The sequence below is a fragment of the Mus pahari genome, chromosome 19 (genome assembly GCF_900095145.1).
Source record: "Mus pahari chromosome 19, PAHARI_EIJ_v1.1, whole genome shotgun sequence".
In the NCBI taxonomy this organism is placed as follows: Eukaryota; Metazoa; Chordata; class Mammalia; order Rodentia; family Muridae; genus Mus; species Mus pahari.
Genome location: NC_034608.1, coordinates 75,609,588 through 75,630,143, shown reverse-complemented (window position 1 = coordinate 75,630,143; position 20,556 = coordinate 75,609,588). Strand labels below are relative to the sequence as shown.

The window sequence follows — 20,556 nt, the reverse complement described above, 5'->3', positions numbered from 1 at the left end:
AGCTCATGTCTCTAGCTGCATATGTAGCAGAAGATGGCCTAATCGGCCATCATTGGGAAGAGAGGCCCCTTGGTCTTGCAAACTTTACATGACCCAGCACAGGGGAATGCAGGGCCAAGAAGTGGGAGTGGGTGGGTTGGGGAACAGGGGCGGGGGGAGGGTATAGGGAACTTTCAGGATAGCATTTGAAATGTAAATAAAGAAAATATGTAATAAAAAAATAAAGTGGGTTATTCAAGTGACATCATAGTTTACAGGGACTGTAACGAAGTAGCTCATTTAGAGTAGTGTGTACTTATAGTTTCATCGTATTGGCAATTTAATAGTATAAGATAAAGGTCATAGGGTTGGGACTCTGAAAAAATCCATGGAGAGTATCTTTTCTTCTATGTTCTTACAGCTTCCTTTTACACGTTTGCTTCTGTTGATGCGTGATTGACTGTAACTCTGTGCCCGAGACTCCTCTCCTTACTCAGGCACTATTCGTACTGGATTATTGCTTACCTCAGTGTTGTTTTCCCTGTGCCCTGTGCCCTATCTTCAGGTAAGATTGCATGCAGAGGTAAAATAAGTTAGGATTACAGCGTATTTCTTTTCTTTTCTTTCTTTTTTTTTTTTTTTGATAGGCCAATTTTATCAGTAGCACATGACTATCAGCCTAGGGCCTCTTGCTGGTCATTGGTAGGGAGGCTTCATGCTTTTCCTATGCGTCTCTCTGAAAGGCTGTACCAGTGTCCGTGAGACATGGATGAATTGCTTCTTCTGAGTGAGTGACTTAAAGGAAGAGGCCCACTAGTACTTTCACGCAGGCAAATCATATCGGTGTTTCCTCTGGGAATCCTGAGTATAATCATAAGGTCAAGGCTAAAGTGCTTGGTGGTCCCTAGGTCCCCTATGTGATCCCCCTCTGCCCTACCCCCCCACCCCTCCCTCCACTGCCCTCTGTTTTCTCACAGATCTCGGAATACCTCGTGCTCTTCCTTATCTCCTTACAACGCACACGATGATTTCTCCCTGGAAAATGTGTTCTTCCCATTGCTGACATCCATCTCGGTCAGGTTTTCTGACTCAGTTTCAGTGTCATTTCCTCAGTCCTTTCACTTTTCTTTTTAATTTACTTTTGAAATTGTTTTATTCATACTTCTGCAAAAGCAGCAAAGCCCATGTGGCTAGGCGCCATGTTGTCTTGCTAATATTTGAACAGTGACACTACTTTGGACACGTTAAGAGAAAGATGTCCTTTAAATCACGAAGTAGTATAGCCCTGTCTAGAAACATGTAGAGTTGACCCCCACAAAGTGTTCATTAAATTTTTTTAGAATGTCTGAATTTAATAGTAGTGATAGAATTAGCTGAAACATAAGCACACACACACACACACACACACACACANAGAGAGAGAGAGAGAGAGAGAGAGAGAGAGAGAGAGAGAGAGAGAGAGAGAGAGAGATGAGAACTCCAAAATTATAAGGGTCATATGGAGTAGAAAAAGATAGTAAATGAAGCAGAGCCACTGGTAAAAAGGTGGAAGAAAATGTAATGAGATATGACATATAAGAATGAGAAAGAATGTAAAGAAAGACATACTGTCTTAGTCTGTTTTCTGTTGTTATAAAAGAATATCTGGCAGGGCGGTGGTGTGGTGGGGGAATGTGGGAGGGAGTGGAGGGAAGAACCATGTTAACCATGTTACCATGTAACCATGTAATCATGTAACCAGTTCACTCTCATGGGATCTGCATTACTGCCTTCAAGGACATGGAGGCTCGTGATTCAATTGTATCTTAAACGCCCTGCCAGTTTTCATCACAACTACAAACAAGAACTATGACTCCATTCCTGAAGGCTCTGCCATCTCCCATCTCTCAATGTTACTTTATAGCTCTGAGGATTAAATCTCCTAAGTTTCTGAAGACATTAGGAACTCATTTAGACCTTTAAGTGTCTGCACTAAACCTTGGATTTACTGAAATCTGGCAGCCCCAAACAGGGACTAGTTTCCTTAGAGTTCACTCAAATGAAGACTTCTCACCTTTCAAAGCTTGCCCCGCCTCACCCTACCATTGGGATGTGAAGCTGGGATCTCTTAACACATCGCGTCCATAGCATCTCTACTACCCTTCCTTTCAATGCCCATTGCATGTTGTTTGTCTTTGCCTGGCACACTTTCCCAAGATCCACTGTATCTCCCTCTAGCTTCCATTCTAGGTATTTTGAAATTTAGTGTTACTTGGGAGCCCCCATTGCTCTAACATTCTAGTACAAGCCTTTAGCATCTGCTCAGAAGTTCCATCTCTCTAGCTTCCTTACTTGCAGCTCTGAGCTTCATGGTAGGGGGAGGGTCCTCCAACTTCCAGGTACATCTAGGCCATGGGACCTTATACTTTCTCTACCAGCTGCTACCTTTAATCGGTTCTGTCTTATATTTTCACTTCTTTTGGTCCATATATCTCGTATTACATTCATATGGGGAAAACCCAATCATTGATAGGCTTTTTATTTTTTATTTTTGATATTGTACCCTAACTGAGATGTTGACATTAATCTCATTATAAGGACCACATCTTCTATTGTGGTTCTTGTATGTACATTTTATAGATGACACTATCATGTCACAAGGTTGACCAGACTTGGGTCTATGCTGGGGAGGAATCATGGCAGCAAGTGTGGGATGACTGGTCATGTGGCATACAAAGTCAGCCTGACTTCTTCTCTTTAGTCTCTCTGCTACCCAGGACAATGGGTGATGCCACCTACATCCAGGGTAGCTCATCAGTGCTCAGTTAGACATTTCTGAAACCCCATCATAGACACACTCTGAGGTACATTTTTTTGGGGGGGATGCAAAATCAGTCAAGTTCATAAGTAAGATCAACCATGACAAAGTCTTTTTTCTTCATTGTAATTCTTTTATTTTTGTGCTCTTATCATACTATTACAAATAGTTTGCAAACATTTGCTGGATTTCTCATTCTCTTCCCTCCCCCATATAACCCCTCCTCCAGTTCTCTCTTAAATCTATGGCCTCTTTTCCTTTAATTGACTTTTGGCATATTTTTAAGTCTAGCAATAACTACAAAAGAGATCTGATTACTTTATTAGATTGGCTTTTTACTTGTATTGATATGGATAGGAATTATTTGCTTATTGAGCTACTATTGTTGGTCCAATCAATCAGTGCTGGGAAATTTTAATCATATCAACGTCTCGATTAAAAAATTTTTTTGTGTGTGTTTTCAAGTGTGAGGTAACTTAGTCATGCCATGGAGTAAATATGGAGGTCAGAGGGCAACTTGGTAGAGTCAATTCTTTCCTGTGACCCTGTGAGCCCAATGATCAAACTCAAGTCATTAGACCTGTGGACAAGCACTTCTACCTGCCAAGCCAAGTCATGGGCCCTCAAATTCAAGTATTAAAATTGAGTCTTTGATGTGTTAGTTGATAATGATAACAGTCTTGGTGAAATACATTCATGCAGTTTATTTTAAATAAATTGTTTTGAACCACGAATAGAGGAAAGCAATTTTGAAAAAGCATGTAGGTTTAGAAATGGAAAATGGAGGTAGGCAGAAGGAAGTAAATTGTGCCGAACTGAATGAATGTCTTCTGGCTATATATTAATTTTTAAGAAACCAACTCATAGACTTTAAACAAGTTTGTTATCCCCTGGTTTTATGGGTTGATTGCTTTCAGGGTTACCTGTCTCTGAGGAATGTTCCGGAATGTTCCGGTCGGTTGCCAGGTGGTGGTGAGGGGTTGAGTGAGGTGAAGGGTTGACTTGGTGGTTACCCAGAGTCACCACGCCTGAGTGGCAGCTGTGTACTGAGAACCCTACTGAAACTGTGGGATGGAGGGCTAGCAGTTGGCTTTTCACTGGAGCTTTGGCATTTTAATATGGCGTCAGGCCACTTCATGGTTACGTCGGACACAGAATTACTTTTCTGGCATTCAGCTAATCAAAGAGATCACAGAAGAAAGCTGAGATTCAGTATAGTAGAAGAATAAAGCTGTCTTAATGGGGGAATGTGAGGTTATACCACAGAAGGGCATACAGGAAGTGAATCATTGTAAAGTCACTCCATTTAAAGGAATACCTGCTATAGGGCTTTAAAAAGAGTATGCAACCAAATTCTGACACCCTGAACCAATGGTCTGACAGTGAGAGAGTCCACCATTGAGAGTACAGTCCCCTTTGTCCTAGAAAGTGAGACTTTTGCGGACAACACAGTGTTTACTTTTTACTGTTTTCGCCAAAGGGAAAATTATTTTATCCCTTTAAAAAAATTATTTTATTTGTAATTCATTTTCTACACTCCATATTCCATTCTCTGCCCCTCCCCATCTACCCTCCAACTGCTCCCCATTCTACACCCCACCCCCGTCTCTGAGTGGATGCCTCCCCCCACCCCATCTGACCTCTAAACTCCCTGGGAAAATTCTTGCCAAAAACTATTTCTCTGGGTTCTGGCTTTTCCTGTTACTTTTATTATATCCATTATTGCCTCATCCAACATAATCAACACAGATATTCAGCTCTACTGCAGCAGATGATCTATGCTGCCTTGCTAGAGAATTTTGTAGTAGAATCGATAAAGTTCATATTATGCTGCTCACTTATTCTGGGAGAAGTTTAAAGTGTAGGGGAATTCTTCCAGGGTTCTTCTTGGTTTCTGGAGCATTTGTAATGCGAAAACTGCAGCCATAGGCGTGATCATTGTACTTAAGTTTCTTGCTGCATGTTTTAGTGTGATGCCAGTGCAGGCTGATATTTATGGAGTGTTTAGAATATGACAGGCAGTGTGCTCAGGGCTTTACATTTGATTTCATGATGTATATACTATTATAGATGTAGGCTCAGAAAAGTAAAATATTTTGACACATATAGTATGATATACTATATATGACAGATAAAATAGAATATATACGTACATATACATATATATGTATGTATGTATATATATGGATATATACAGTGCTGGTGATATATATATATATATATATATATATATATATATATATATATATATGTATGTGTGTGTATGATCTATCATCTATCTATCTATCATCTATCTATCTATCTATCTATCTATCTATCTATCTATCTATGATATAAATTATAGTCTGAACATTTCAGTCTATTTGGATGGACATGAGAGAGAGAGAGTGCTTGAACAGTTTCATACTCAGTCTACTCTAGAGTTAGTTCTAGTCAAAAGTCTACTCCAATTTGAAAATTGGTCAGTGATTTCCTTGGTGCACCACTGCATTCATTTTTGACCTAGCACAAAAAACAAAGTCAAAGTGGAAATGATCTCTATAAGTAACATAAAGTATATCTATCTATCTATCTATCTATCTATCTATCTATCTATCTATCTATCTATCTATCTATCTATCTATCTATGTATCCATCCATCTATCTATCTATCTATCTATCTATCTATCTATCTATCTATCTATCTATCTATCTATCTATCTATCTATCTATCTATGTATCTATCTATCTATCTATGTATCTATCTATCTATCTATCTATCTATCTATCTATCTATCTATCTATCCATCCATCCACCATCTATGTATCTGTTTGTGGTAGATAACATAATGTGAGGAACTCTGAGGATTCAGTGGCCAGCATAGAAGCCGCACACATTACAGTGCTGGTGTAGGGTGATCTCATACTTGAAGAAAGGGTTCACCCTGCAATTCTTATACATGAACATACTCCAGTATGCCATGGTTTTTCCCCTATGTGTTATAGAAATCCTTGATGTTGTTCCTCATAGATCTGATTGAATCTCTAAGAACAGTGTTTCTTTAATACTTGCTATGTACCCTGTATTTCCTATGCATTGAACTACTCTTTCTTGAAGAGAGGAGGGTAGGTCACGAGACTCAGGAAGATAAGGATTCTCATAAGGATCAAGAAGCCCCTAAAGCAGTATGACTCATAAGGGTTATTCAGGAAATAAAGGATGCTGGAAAACTGGAGGCTTTCGTGTGGGGCTGCCCACGGGCTGGAAGTCCTAGGAATGCAGCTTTGGTGATTCATCATGTATGCTCAGATGAGCAATTTGATAAAGCAGCTGCATTTGAGCCTTCCATGCCTCTAAGAGTAACGTTCACCTATGTTTCTCCATGTACTCTCAATCAACCCATTGGTTCTTCAAGCTGGACTTGGGTAGAATAGCTTCTTTGATCTGCCATTGGTAAATAAATATTCAAATGTTCATTCACACCTCTGGAAAATTCCTACAGTAGGATAGGAATTTGTTAAAAATTAAAACTTGACAGTAACTCTGCCATATTCTCTCAAACTTCATTTTGTAGCTCATAACTTTAAGTTGACCTACAGTCCCTTGCCCTGACAGAGACAACTTGTTATTGTGTCATGGTGCCTCCTGGAATTTAGTCCCAGCCTATTGGCTTAAAGGTAAGCCTGCTTTGTTTAGATGTTGTAATGTTGCAAATGCACCTGTTATTGTTTTTCCCATATAAAAACTGGTTCTGAGGACTGCCTGTTGCAGTTTTGGATTCCAACTCCTGGCTGTGTCCCTGATTAATCAGTCTTGAAGTATGTGCTCAGTAGATCACGGATACCTGACTGAGAACGGTGTCTGAATGGTTTGCTTGGCTATTCCTGAACCCCAACAGAATCCACATCTTTTGATTTCTAAAAATAACTCTAGTAGATGGTGACGTACACATATAAGAGAATAAAATCAACTAAATGCAAATTTATTTGTATTATGGCTCTGTGAAAATGCTTTGAACAAGGCTGCACACCTATACCTACTTGAGGACTTGGCAGCTACCATTAAGGACAAGTTGGCACATCTTTTCTGATTATGTAACAGGGGAAATGGCTCAGGTGCATGGGCTGAGCTGTCAGGAAAGATGTGAACATCAGATTAAAACAAGAAGAAGGAGGAGGAGGAAGAGGAGGAGGAAGAGGAGGAAGAGGAGGAGGAGGAGGAAGAGGAGGAGGAGGAGGAGGAGGAGGAGAAGAAGAAGAAGAAGAAGAAGAAGAAGAAGAAGAAGAAGAAGAAGAAGAAGAAGAAGAAGAAGAAGAAGAAGAAGAAGAAGAAAGAAAGAAAGAAAGAAAACTGTTTGTTGTTTGCAATGTCAACTGCTGCCTGCATCATCTGCTTGTAGTATTAAATAATGTGGTATAAGGAGAAAAAAAAAAACAAAACAAAGGAGAGTGGACTATGCCACAAACCATTTTTTTTCATGCATAGCAAGAATCCCTACCCATCACATGCAATATGAGTTGGTGATGCATGTGACCCTCATCGTGTTTTCTCAAATGCTGAAGTCTGGTCAAGTGTTGATTTCCCTGACCCCTCGTTTTTGCTTTCTAATAAGGGAAGAATCCATCATAAACCTGGCATGAGTGCTAAGCCATTATCAGAGCTTACTGTGGGTCTTTATACTGCAGAGACGATAAAATTGGTTCAAAGAAGAAAATAGTTGAAGCTGCCTGGGGCTTACCATTCCTTGAATAGCCTTATTCTGTTTGTGTCCTTCTTGGACCCTGTTACAGGTTATTGAAACAGTGTAATAATTGCATCTGATGTTCATTCTTGCAGATAGAAGATCTTTGCTCTATCAGATGGGATTCTTGGGGGAAGCAGATAAAACATTCAAATAGCATGGGTATTCACAAAAGCACGGCTTGAATACATAAGAATTGCTAGATGCTCAGTACTCCACTCTGCACCCCAGTCGACTTACTGAAATGAGAAGGGGGAGTGTAGAAAGAACTGCTTGGCAGGGGTTGTCACCTAGAGTTAAAGCTGTCAGCCAGAAAAAAAATGCAAGGACTAGACACAGAATCTCCCTCTCTTTTTCCTTTACTTTTTCCTGGGGCTTACCACTGAATGTGTCCACATGGAAGCCGGTACAAGAGAGGTTGTTGAAGCCAAGTGATGACCCCTGTGATCTTAGGCAGAGTGGAAAAGCAAGCCAAGAATAGATCTCCACAGCAAATGGGAAAACCCCAGCCCATGTCTGGATTTCTTTCTTAGTTCTGCAATGTAAAATGAAAAGTAGGAAATCCCATTTGAGTGCAACATTATTGGAGTTTTTTTTTTTTCTTTGTTTACTCTCATTCAGATATATCCTTGACAGGAACAAAAAGGGACCTATAGGAAGTATATGGAGAACAACTAACAAGTCTGATAAAATAGAAGGACCAGGTAGATTCACAGGCAAAGCTATTTAATGGTATTAAGCATGCATTGATCCTCGACCATTCAACTCTAACTGACTGTGTTCTTGTGTCATCCCTATAAAGATAGAAAGCCTCAGGATTGAACCAAATTGAAACATCTTTGACCACAAACTGTGATTCATTGTATATTTTAATCTGCTCTTTGTTACCCTAACAAATGCTTGAGATAATCATCTTATGGAAAAAGTTTAGTTAGACTCAGTTTAGGTTTTAGTCTATGGCAGATTCACCTCTTTGTTTAGATAATGCAGATACCATGGCAGGAGTGTGGAGCTGAGGGAAACCACTCACTTTATGTTCATGGCGGAGAGCAGAAAGAAGGGGTTAGGGCTCAACTACCAACTTCCAGTCCCGACTCCAAAAACTCAAAGACATCCAATGAGGCTCTACCAACTCAAGGCTCTGCTATCTCTCAATAGCACTGACATAAGGTTCAATACATGAGCCTTTGGGGGGCAGGAATGGACTAAACTATATTAACATGCATTGCTCCCAAGGGAGGAGAAGATGTTCCACGAAGGATGTAGTTTAATCTGAGGAATCAACCAATGCTTGGTTAACACAATTAGAACTCAAAGTGATCTACCTCAACAGAGAAATACTGATGGACTGAGTTCTGACTCAGACTGAGAGAAGAAATGAAGACTTACAACAGAGAATCACAACAGTGAACCATTTCCTCATAGCTTTCAGTATCAGTGCCATTTCCCCGCTGTGTCAAGTGCTTGTTGAAAGTACCAAGGAGGTTAAAAAAATTGAAGCTAGTACTGAGGATATAGCTTGGTGACTGAGCACTTATCTACAATAGGTATGCTGGAGGGATAGCTAAGTGATAGAATATTGACCTACCATAGAGGTATAGCTCAGTGTAAGAGCACTCACCCAGTACAGCTTTGCTGTGGGGGTATAGCTTAGTGATAGAGCGCTTACCTAGCATAGGTATGCTGGGGTATAACTCAGTGGTAAAGTATTGGCCTCGCATACATGAAACCCTGGGTTCAATCTGTAGCATCACCCCTAAAATCATGAGAAAAATTATTGGTTGAAGTGGCACCATGATGTTACCAATGGCTTTAAAAACAGACAATGGTGAAAATGGGATCATTCTTCATCTCTACTAGTAGTTTCTCACTGCCCTGACAAAACCATCCAAGGTTGGGTAAAACAAAGAGGTCGGTTTTGGCTCGTAATGCACAGTTCACACTGGTAATGGAGGTAGGAGGTCAATGGCTACAATGGTCATAGCCTTGTTAGCGAAACCTCAAGTAGTGAAGTTAGCTCTTGGGTAGATTCCAGCAGCAAGGCAAGCCAGAGCTGGTTGACACTATAGGGACCACTGACTTGTATTACAGACACATGGCAGACGAGTCGATGATGGAGTGTTTGTGGTCCATCCTACATTAATGACACACATTGTGAATAGCATGACTTTATGTTTATGTATTCTGAAGCTTCTCAATTTATCACTCGCTTCTTTTGTAACACATCTCGTATTCCTTTTATTTATCTTACTACTTTGCATCTGGTAGATTCTGAAGTTCTATTTTTAAATTATTAATTATTCAATCATTTCTAATTGTTCACTCCATTTTTTCCTGTGCTAAAAATTCTCTAGACAGCATTTATTTTCATTTCTGGAGATGTGATGGGCCTTTTCCATATTCATGATTCATTCATATGTTTGCTGTATTACTTGACTTTAGAAGTAGATACTTGGGGCTGGAGAGGTGGCTCAGAGGATAAGAGCCCTTGCTGGTTTTACAGAAGACCTGCGTTCAGTTCTCAATCTCTACATGGTAGCTTCCCACTATCGTAACTCCTGTTCCAGGGAGCCCAACACCCTCCTCTGACCTCTGTGGGCACCAGGCATGCGTGAGGTACAGATAAGGACATGTGGGTAAAATATTCATATGTACAAGATAAAATAAATCTTTAAAAAGGTAAACACTTCTTTATTGTTTATTTAAGATTTTAAATAGGATTATTTAAAAATCCTCTTGTTGGTTTCTCATTTTAGTTTTCCTAATAGTACATTGCAGCTGGATTTCTTTACCTCTTACTCAGTGGCAGTTGTTTTCCCTGTGTCTTTGACATCTTAGATGAGGCGCTTGGGGTCTCATTTCTTGTCACTTTTCCTTCCTTTCTGGCATCACAGGAACATAGAAGAGACTCTGTCAAGAGTCTTTGAGCCGCATCTTGAAGTATGTTTTCTATTCCTTGTGCCTGGTCTGGGCATGCTCAGTAATGAAGTCAGCTTAATTCTTTTTATTTTATTTTATTTTATAAAATAATATAATAATGTAGTAGATTATAATATAATTACAGCATTTCTTCCTCTCCTTTCCTTCCATATACCTCTCTCTGCTCCATACTTTTTAAAATTCATGACCCCTTTTAACATCAACTGCCACTGTGTACACACACACACACACACACACACACACACATGCACACACACATATATATACGCTTATATATCCTGCTCATTCAGTAGTATACTGTTATTTTTATGTATGTTTTCAGAGCTGATGATGTGTTATTTGTGGTGGTTTGAAAAGGAAAGTCCCCATAGGCTCATACATTTGAATGCTTGATCATTAGGGAGTGGTATTGCTTAACAGTGATTAGTAGGTGTAGCCTTGTTGGAATAGGTGTGTTCTTGTGGGAGGAAGTGTGTCATTATGAGTGGGCTTTGGGGTTTCAAATGTTCAAGCCAGGCCCAGTGCCTCTCCCTTCCTGATGCTCAAGGATCCAGTGTAGAACTGTCAAACTACTTCTTCAGCACCTTGTCTGTCTGTGTATAGCCACGATTCTCACTATGATGACAATGGACTAAACCTTTGCAACTCTAATCCAGCCCTAATTAACTGTTTTCCTAATTAACTGTGTCTCTCCACAGCAGCATAACACTAAGAAAGTATTAGATAACCAATTGGAGTCCTCTTCCCTGGGGAAGACCACTTTCTACTCTTAGCTTTCCTTGGTTGTCTACAGTTTTTTTCCCCGTGTGTATGTGTGTGTGTGTGTGTGTGTGTGTGTGTGTGTGTGTGTTAGGTTGAGGTCTCATGTGCTTTTCCCTGTCCACTCTGGCATGTCCACTGATGTCATCCTTGTTCACCTCATGTTGAACAGTCATATTGGTGAGATGCTATGGGTGTGGCTTTCGTCATTACCAGGAAACAAACTCTTACAACCTCTTCACAATCTTCCCTTAGTTGTAGATATTTCCTTGAAGCTGAGCTTATTTTTAACCCACTAATTGACAAGGTGCCTCTTGTTAGAGTTATACTGGAACATCCTAGTCATTTTTAACCTTTCTTCACAGGAAGAATCTTACTGTCCTTCCCCATGATAATTTTGAGTCTTGGCTTCTTTCCGACTTTGGAACCATGTCATAGAGGAGCTGAAATGTCAGAGGTGGCTGCTCAAATACGTAGATTTGTTTCCATATTTGCTAGATTATCTTACTTCTGGTTCTATAAATTCTAAGGTTTTTTTTGTTGTTGTTGTGTTTATTTTTTAGCTCAGCTTTGTCTCTTTTTAAATATTTTATAAATATTTAGTGTCTTGTTCTTGAAATAATGATGGAAGAAATAATGAGGCAGTTTTCATGAAATTAATTCTGGAAGCTAGATAGAAGCTTTAAGTAATGCTTCTATATGTATATGCATGAATATATTATGACTTGTGGGTAGTTTTGCATATATGACAAATATTTTCCAAATATAGACATGACTTTCATACTTCTCCTTTCTCTTTTTTAAAAAAACTAAATTTGTTCCATGACAGTTTCATATATAACACAGAAACACGCAGACAGTACATTCTGATTATATTTACCTTACTCTCACCTATTCTCCTTTCATTCTCTTCAAATCAACTCTCTTTATTATCTATGTGCACTTGCTTGTGGAGTTATCCCTTGAAGTATGGGGCACTGATCAGTCACTACATTGCCAAAGCCAATGACTCCGGTCCCCAACGCACCCACCAACAGCTAGAGGGGTAGGGATGTAGTGAATTCTTCACCTGTCCAAAACTACAAGTTGACATGCCCAGTCTCGTGCAAGCCCTCCAGCTGCTATGGACTCATGGTAGCTCAGAAGACAGTATTTTACATACACCCATGGCATCTGGCTTTGATATTATTTCCATTCACTCTTCCATATTTTTCCGAGTCTTGACTGTGTGTGTGTGTGTGTGTGTGTGTGTGTATGAGAGATGTGTGTGTATATGTGTGAGTGTGTATATGTATGAGTATGTGTGAGAGAGAGTATGTGTGTGTATATGTGTGAGTGTGTGTGTGTGTGTGTGTGTGAGGGGGGAGAGTATGTGTGTATATGTGTTTGGTGTGTGTGAGAAAGAGGGGGGTGGATATGTGTGTGTATATGTGAGTATGTGATGTGTGTATGAGAAAGATAGAGGGGGAGAAAGTATGTGTGTGTATATATGTGTGTGTATGTGTGTATGCGTGTGTGTGTGTGAGTGAGTGAGAGAGAGAGAGAGAGAGAGAGAGGAGAGTATGTATATGTATATGTGTGAGTGTGTGATGTGTGTGTGTGTGTGTGTGTGTGTGTGTGATATAATTGTCCTGCTTAGAGCTGAGCATTCAGTGGTTACTTTTCTCAGTACTTTGAGCAGCAGAGTCAGAATTTATTGCAATTCACAGCAAAAAGATGCTTTTTTGGTCACTGTTGTAAGCAACACTTGTTTGGCAGTGTCTCATCATGAGAAACTAGGAGGAATTTTTGAATAAAGATAACTCAATGCAAAACTAACCTAATTTTACCAGATAGAAAAAACTGCTGGTAGTTAGCAGAGGATTAAAAAGTCTGGAAATAGAAAAGATTTAGTAAATATTGCAGGTTGTAGAGTTAATATTGAACAGCAAGTTAAAAAGGGGACAGACGACACAGCCATGCATATGCCAATCTAGTGCTATGATAGAAAGGGAAAACTGAACCAGAGGGTTGTTTTGTTGTTGTTATTTTTGTTTTTGTTTTCTTTTGTTTGAGTTTTGTTTTTGTTTTTATCTGAAAGTGGACTAAGGAAGGCTCTACTAATATTCTATTGATTCTCAGATACAGCCAACCATCGGACTGAACCCAGGGACCCAAATGGAACGGTTAGGAGAAGGGCTAAAGGAGCTCAAGATTGCAGTCCCATAGGAAGAACAACAATCTCAACTAACTGGATCCCCCAGAGCTTCCAGGTACTAAAGCACCAATCAAAGAGTACATATGGAAGGACACATGGCTCCGGCTGCATATGTAGCAGAGGATGGCCTTATCTGACATCAGTGGGAGGGGAGGTTCTCAGTCCTGTAAAGGCTTGATGCCCCAGCATACGTGGATGCTAGAGTGGTGAGGTGGGAATGGATGGGAGGGTGGGTTAGTGTTGGGTTATGGGGTGTCCCGAGTCCACTCTGCCACAGGACTTGGGTCGCTGGTGGAGGTGGGATGTGGTAGTTTTGACTGCGCTTACCCCAGGTGTCAGGCTATATGAAGCCACTGGACACCGCTCTGGGGGTTGGAGAACACAGTCTGAGGTCCTGGAGACAGCAGGAGCTGGCTCAGGGTTTCCCTGCCTGGAGGGAGGCTGGGGCCATCTGGTTCTCAGGCTCTTGAGCACCCAGGTGCCCAGCACGGAAGAGCTGAGAACAGAGTGGGGGGCCTGCAGGCTGGATCTAGTGCAGGGCCGAAGGGGAAAAGAGGGGAAAGCTCCTGCTGGGAGGGTCCTTGGTTTGTCTGGTTGGTGGCTTGGCTTGGTGGAGGCCATGGCTGGGAGCGCTGAGAGGCCTTCTGAGAGAGATTAGGCAGCCATCTCTTTAGGCTAAGGCTTGTTCCATTGCTCCCCACGGGGGATACCAATGAAATGAGACAGTCCATGGTTTTAGGGCATTTATTGTCATGGCGGAGAGTGGCGATGAGTAAAACCTTACCCCACTTCTCAGGGTGGACCTGAGGTTAAATACCTTTTGCAGGGAGGAGTGTCTGGGAAGGAAAGCTTATTGGCTAAGCCCTCCAGGCCTTTAGATGCCTCATTAAAATGGAGATCTGTCTACGTGACCAAGTCCTCTCTCTACCTGTGGAGGGGCTTGGGGCATTGCCCTTAAGTGACTGACGGCCACAAACTTATGGAGAGCTGTGGCCTTGTGTCAGGAGCCTAATGTGCAGGTCACCGGGGTTGCCAACCTTAGCTCAACCAGAAACCAGGCTGCCTGTCATGGTTCTACAGGGGAGCACCTCTTAGGGGCAAAGGGGGGGGGATGGGATGGGGGTTCTGTACGGGAGACTGGGAAGGGGATATCTGAAATGTAAATAAATAATAAAATAACCAACAACAAGAAAGATTGTATGAATTCACAATTTTCCAAGTCTTCTATTTTGGAAAAAGCCTAAGTAGATCATCTGCCACCCATGTCCTTCTCGTAACAACCACAATGTATCTGTTGTAGCCTTGAGTCTGATCGTTAGCCCACAGCACTATCATAGGAGTCGGGGGAGAAATAGCGGTGGGTGAGGTCGAACCAGAGGACAGTCATGGCTGTAACGTGGCCCTGGCATAGGGGAACCAAGGCTAGTTTAAAGAGCTCTGGTGCAGCATGGATTTCAGCCTAGAAAAGAGCTTCCTTTGTGGATGCCATCGTGATGAGGAGAATTCTGGAAAACAACGATTATAGTCAACTGGAATAAGAAAGGAGACTTGTGTCAATAACAACCAAACTAAACTCCTCAGGAGATATTTATATTTATTTAGGTTACCTTGCTTTAGCAGAAGATAACATAATGTGCCGATCAGGAGATCTTTGCAATACATTTGGAAGAACAATTTACAGTGTTATCATTTTATAAAACATCTGACCTAGTTTTGTTGACTGTGTATTTAACACTGTGTATTTAACAGTGGTTTTTAATTCTATTTTGGGGACGTTTGCTTAGTTAAAATAGTACAATATATAAAACACTGGAATCTGTTGTTTAAAAAAAAAGATGCTTCTAACATTGTAGAGAAAAATAGGCATTATGAATTTTATTAATGAAAATTAATTTTAAAAAGGTAAGCACCTTTGTTTGTGTTTTGTTCACATCTCCTCAGACTGTGCGTAGGGTCAAATGCAGGAATTGTAATCAAGAACGAAGCATTCATCTATGTGAGTATATTGAATCCAAATTGCAGTGAAAATAATTGAGCCATCAGAAGTTATCTTCCTTACGTGGGCTATTATGGGTCTGATGCCACAGCTGTTGGCTGTGTGGGCAATGTGAGAAATGGCTTCCCCAACACACGGCTTTGGTTTCCAGGTTTGACTGTGTGTGTGTGTAGTTTTCTTTTCCTTTCCGTGTGTACCCCTTTTCTCATACTGTAGTCTTGTCTGCCCGAATTTTGTTTGGGAAAAGCACACAAAGTAAGTGCCGGGTGGGGGTGGGGCGGGGCTGGGGGCGGGGACCAGGATCTCCTGCTGCTCCTCTCAAGCTCAGCAAAGTTCACCTTGAGGAGTGGCTCTGTGTGGGGGCTTATCTTGAGATGAGAGAGGCTTTCCGTATGGGCTTGGTTGGATTCTGCGAGTGGTATTGGGAAGCCTATGTAATGTTACAGCTCTTCCAGAAGCCACACACTTCCAACAGCGCAGAGTGCACTGCTGAGACAGGACTTGCTAGGGAACGCCATCACACCCTGTAGTAGAATGGAGGCAACTGGTTGCATATGACCAGGTAGGCTAGCAATGAATAAGAGGGAGGCAGAGACGATAACATGAGATGGAAAAGAAGTATGCGTTGGAAAGCAACCCAGAAAAGTGACTAATTGTAACAAAGGGCACATTCATTGTAATTAATCTCAAAGTTCACTTACCTCATTTAGCCTTTCCGTGAGAGGCTTTTCAGGGAAATTCACCATTTCTGATTTTTTACCCTGTCTACATCTTTTTCCTTTTTCCTTTCGAGACATGCTCTCAGAACTCTACACTGGTTGCGGATTTTGAATAAGTAGGAAGAGCTTGAAGCTTTTATTCTGCCTCTAGGATCACAGGCATGTTCCACCATGCCGAGCCACCCTGTGCAGGTCTACCACAGTGTCTAAAATTCTGCCATGGGGCTGCTTTGCTCAGTAAGTGGAGACTACTTGATGACAGAAACTTCTTAATTTTTTCCCATGTTTTATTTTTTAAAAGTTGAAACTGAAGTATACTACTTTCCTCCCTTCGTTCTTCTCCATTTATCCCTTCCCAGGGACCCTCCCTCAACTTCTCCCATTCCTGCCCCCTCCACTTTCAAGTTGATAGCCTCTTTACCTCAAGAGGAAAAAAACAGGACACAGTTTCTTTTCTTTTCTTTTTTTCTTTTCTTTTCTTTTCTTTTCTTTTCTTTTCTTTTCTTTTCTTTTCTTTTCTTTCCTTCCCTTTTCTCTTTTCTCTTTCTTTTTCTTTTTTTCGAGACAGGTTTCTCTGTGCAGCTCTGGCTGTCCTGGAACTCACTCTGTAGACCAGGCTGGCCTCGAACTCAGAGATCTGCCTTCCTCTGCCTCCCAAGTGCTGGGAATAAAGGCATGCACCACTACTGCCCGGCTTGAGGATACAGTTTGAATCAGATCAAAACAAAACCATGCCCAAGAGTGTAAATCTCAATGTCAGCCTTCTAGAACTCACAATCTTCTAGACTTCAAAGACTTGGCACAGCCTACACATCTCAAGGGCTCAGGCCAATTCCGCTCCACACCTGTCCTTTTCTTGGTTAATCTCATGGTTCTGGTATGTCCAAAACACTTGAGTCCCTTCTACAACTGGGATGATCCTTCACTTACAGACTCTCCTGGGCTCTCTTTAGGGACACTAATCCTGCCACAAAGTGCCAAGTCTCAGCTGTCCTTTGTGACCGCTTCAAGTCTTCAAAAACCAGAAGCAGTTGGGTGATTCTCACACATAACCAAATTTCCTTCTGACAGCACAGCGCAGCCTTGCCTCTGAGGGAAGCCACTGTCTTTCCTGAAGCATTCTGCTTGACTTAGTTTCTGGAACACTTGAGGAATTTTGTAGATATTTCTGCAGTAAAAGAACACTCTAGATGCTTTATACTATGTTGGGCAGTTGGTTGGCATAAGTAAGGTAGAACTCCATCACAGAGAAAGTTAGAAGCTGGAGAGAGAAATGTTTTAAGAGTCAGGACATCTTGGAAAGAGGCAAATCAAGAAGATGACAGAAAAGGAATACTTTTGGTCTGGTGGCAGCATGGAGAGGCTTTGTAACTCCATGAGACATAAATGAATTCTCTTTCATAAAATGAGAGAGCATTCCTTGTAAAGAAATACTGAATGTGTTATTTACACAGGAATATAAAATACATGTTAGATGGAATTTGAAAGCTGTTAGGATGAAGCTTGATTGTACTGAGTGTATGCTGGTGTGTGTGTGTGTGTGTGTGTGTGTGTGTGTGTGTGTGTCAGCAGCCAGTGGAAGGAGTTTGATAAAAACTAGTGCCCAGTGAAGGGTAACAGGGAGTTTACCCAGGGAATTTTCCTTTCACCACTTTTCTCATGCTGAAGTGGGGGATTCAGCTTTCTACCTGAAGACTACAGGAAGCTTCTGCAGTATGAGAACCAGTTTAACGGTAAATTGAAGCACATCTAGTATGAGAATTAAGAATTTATCCACACCAATATGAGAATGATGATGAAGATAGCCATGTACTTCATTCATGTTTCCCACAGGTCTCCTGAGGTGTCTGTATTTTATAACGGATAAAGAGAAACATTGTCATGGTTTGACCTTGAAGTGTTCACTGTTGGATTGCATTTCTCTGACAGCCAAATGGTGCTGTTTTGCAGGATGTGTGGAAATAGCTGGCAGAAGTCAGGTCCTTGGCGATGTCTCTCTTGATCTTCATCCTGGGCCTTGGTGAAGAAAACCATTTCTGTTACGTATTCCCACACGTGTGAGCCACTCCTCTGGGTCTTCCCCACCACGATGGACCGACACTTCTGAGAGAGTGAATAAAAAGGAATGTTTCCAAGATGCTTGGGTCAGGTGTTATAGTTACGGTGGTGCGAGACAATTACATGAAAACAGGAAACAGCAAACTGGTGGTCTCAGCTGTCCTGATTGTCAAGAATAAGATAGGATACTGCCTGATGCTGGGATATTCAGGGCACACATTCTCCAATGACTTGATTCCTAGCTTAAAGCACAGCTTGGAGACACTTGGGAAGTAGAGTATAGTAGAGGGGATAGGTCATTAGGTCTTTGAAGCTTACATCCTCTTCCATTTCTGAGGGTCTAGTCAGTGTGAGCCTCATGGTCCCATTGTTGCAGGTTGGCCTCCTGCACTTTTCTGGCCACGAAGATCTACAGATATCTGAAGTTTAATGATACCAAATATATCACTCATTTTAATGCTTCTGCTGAGAATTCCATTACAGTGATCAGAAAAATAAATAGTAGCCTATTCTCAGTGTATGTCCTAGGGTCTAGTAGGGGTTGGAGGAGGGAGATCCATGTAAAAGAAGGATGGGAGAGGGACAAATATCATGAAGGATGCTTGATAAAGCCTCAAGGAATCACATTTTATATTTACTTAACATATATTTGTATCTCTCTCTCTCTCTCTCTCTCTCTCTCTCTCTCTCATCTATCTAATCTTTTTTTTTACTTTTTAAAAATTAGATATTTTCTTCATTTACATTTCAAATGCTGTCCCTTTTCCAAGTTTCCTCTCCAAAAATCCCCTATACCCTCCCCCGCCCTGCTCCGCAACCCACCCACTCCTGCTTCCTGGCCTTGGCATTTCCCTGAACTGGGGCATATAATCTTTGCAAGACCAAGGCCTCTCCTCCCATTGATGGCTGACTAGGCCATCCTCTGCTGCATATGCAATTAGAGACACAAGCTCTGGGAGGTACTGGTTAGTTCATATTGTTGTTCCTCCTATAGGGTTGCAGACCCCTTTAGCTCCTTGGGTACTTTCTCTAGCTCCTACATTGGGGGCCCTGAGTCCCATCCAATACGTGACTGTGAGCATCCACTTCTGTATTTGCCAGGCACTGGCAAAGCCTCACAAGAGAGAGCTATATCAGAATCCTGTCAGCAAAATCTTGCTGGCATATGCAATAGTGTCTAGGTTTGGTGGTTGTATATGGGATGAATCCCCAGGTGGGGTAGTCTCTGGATGGTCCTTCCTTCCATCTCAGCTCCAAACTTTGTCTCTGTAACTCCTTTCATGGTTATTTTGTTCTCCATTTTAAGAAGGAATGAAGTATCCACACTTTGGTCTTCCTTCTTCTTGAGTTTCATGTGTTTTGCAAATTATATCTTGGGTATTATAAGTTTCTGGACTAATATCCAGTTATCAGTGAGTGCATATCATGTGTGTTCTTTTGTGATTGGGTTACCTCACTCAGGATGATATCCTCCAGATCCATCCATTTGCCCAAGAATTTCATAAATTCATTGTTTTTAATTGCTGAGTAGTTGTGTAAATGTACCACATTTTCTGTATCCATTCCTCTGTTGAGGGACATCTGGGTTTTTCCAGATTCTGGCTACTATAAATAAGGCTGCTACGAACATAATGGAACATTTGTCCTTATTACAAGTTGGAACTTCTTCTGGGTATATGCCCAGGAGAAGTATTGATGGATCTTCCAATTTTCTGAGGAGTGGCCAGACTGATTTCCAGAGTGACTGTACCAGCCTGCAATCCCACCAGCAATGGAGGAGTGTTCCTCTTTCTCCACATCCTCGCCAGCATCTGCTGTCATGTGGATTTATGATCTTAGCCATTCTGACTGGTGTGAGGTGGAATTTTAGTGTTGTTTTGATTTGCATTTCCCTGATGATTAAGGATGTTGAACATTTTTTCAAGTGCTTCTCAGCCATTTGGTATTCGTCAGTTGAGAATTCTTTTTTTTAGCTCTGTGCCCCATTTTTAAATAGGGTTGTTTGATTTTCTGGAGTCCAGCTTCTTGAGTTCTTTGTATATAATGGATATTAGTATTATATTAGATTTAGGATTGATAAAGATCCTTTTCCAATCTTTTGGTGGCCTTTTTTGTCTTATTGACAGTATTTTTTGCCTTACAGAAGCTTTGCAATTTTATGAGATCCTATTTGTCAATTCTCGATCTTATAGCACAAGCCATTGCTGTTCTGTTCAGGAATTTTTCCCCTGTGCCCATATCTTTGAGGCTTTTCCCCACTTTCTCCTCTATAATTTTCAGTGTCTCTGGTTTGATGTGTAGTTCCTTGATCCATTTAGACTTGAGCTTTGTACAATAAGATAAGAATGGGTCAATTCACATTCTTCTACATGATAACCACCAGTTGAGCC

At 41.2% G+C, this 20,556-nt stretch overlaps 1 long non-coding RNA gene across 2 annotated transcripts in view; it reads left to right on the top strand.

The window, feature by feature from the left end:
* The window catches only part of LOC115062602, a 23,295-nt gene extending 4,635 nt beyond the window's left edge, over positions 1-18,660 (top strand). Inside the window, exons 2-5 of one of the 2 annotated variants that reach the window (XR_003842550.1) lie at positions 6,331-6,433; positions 13,318-13,448; positions 15,335-15,389; positions 18,059-18,660. This is a non-coding gene — a long non-coding RNA (uncharacterized LOC115062602). The remainder of the gene's footprint in view (positions 1-6,330; positions 6,434-13,317; positions 13,449-15,334; positions 15,390-18,058) is intronic. The other variant, XR_003842549.1, reaches the window with a different exon arrangement.
* The last annotated feature ends 1,896 nt before the right edge of the window (positions 18,661-20,556 follow it).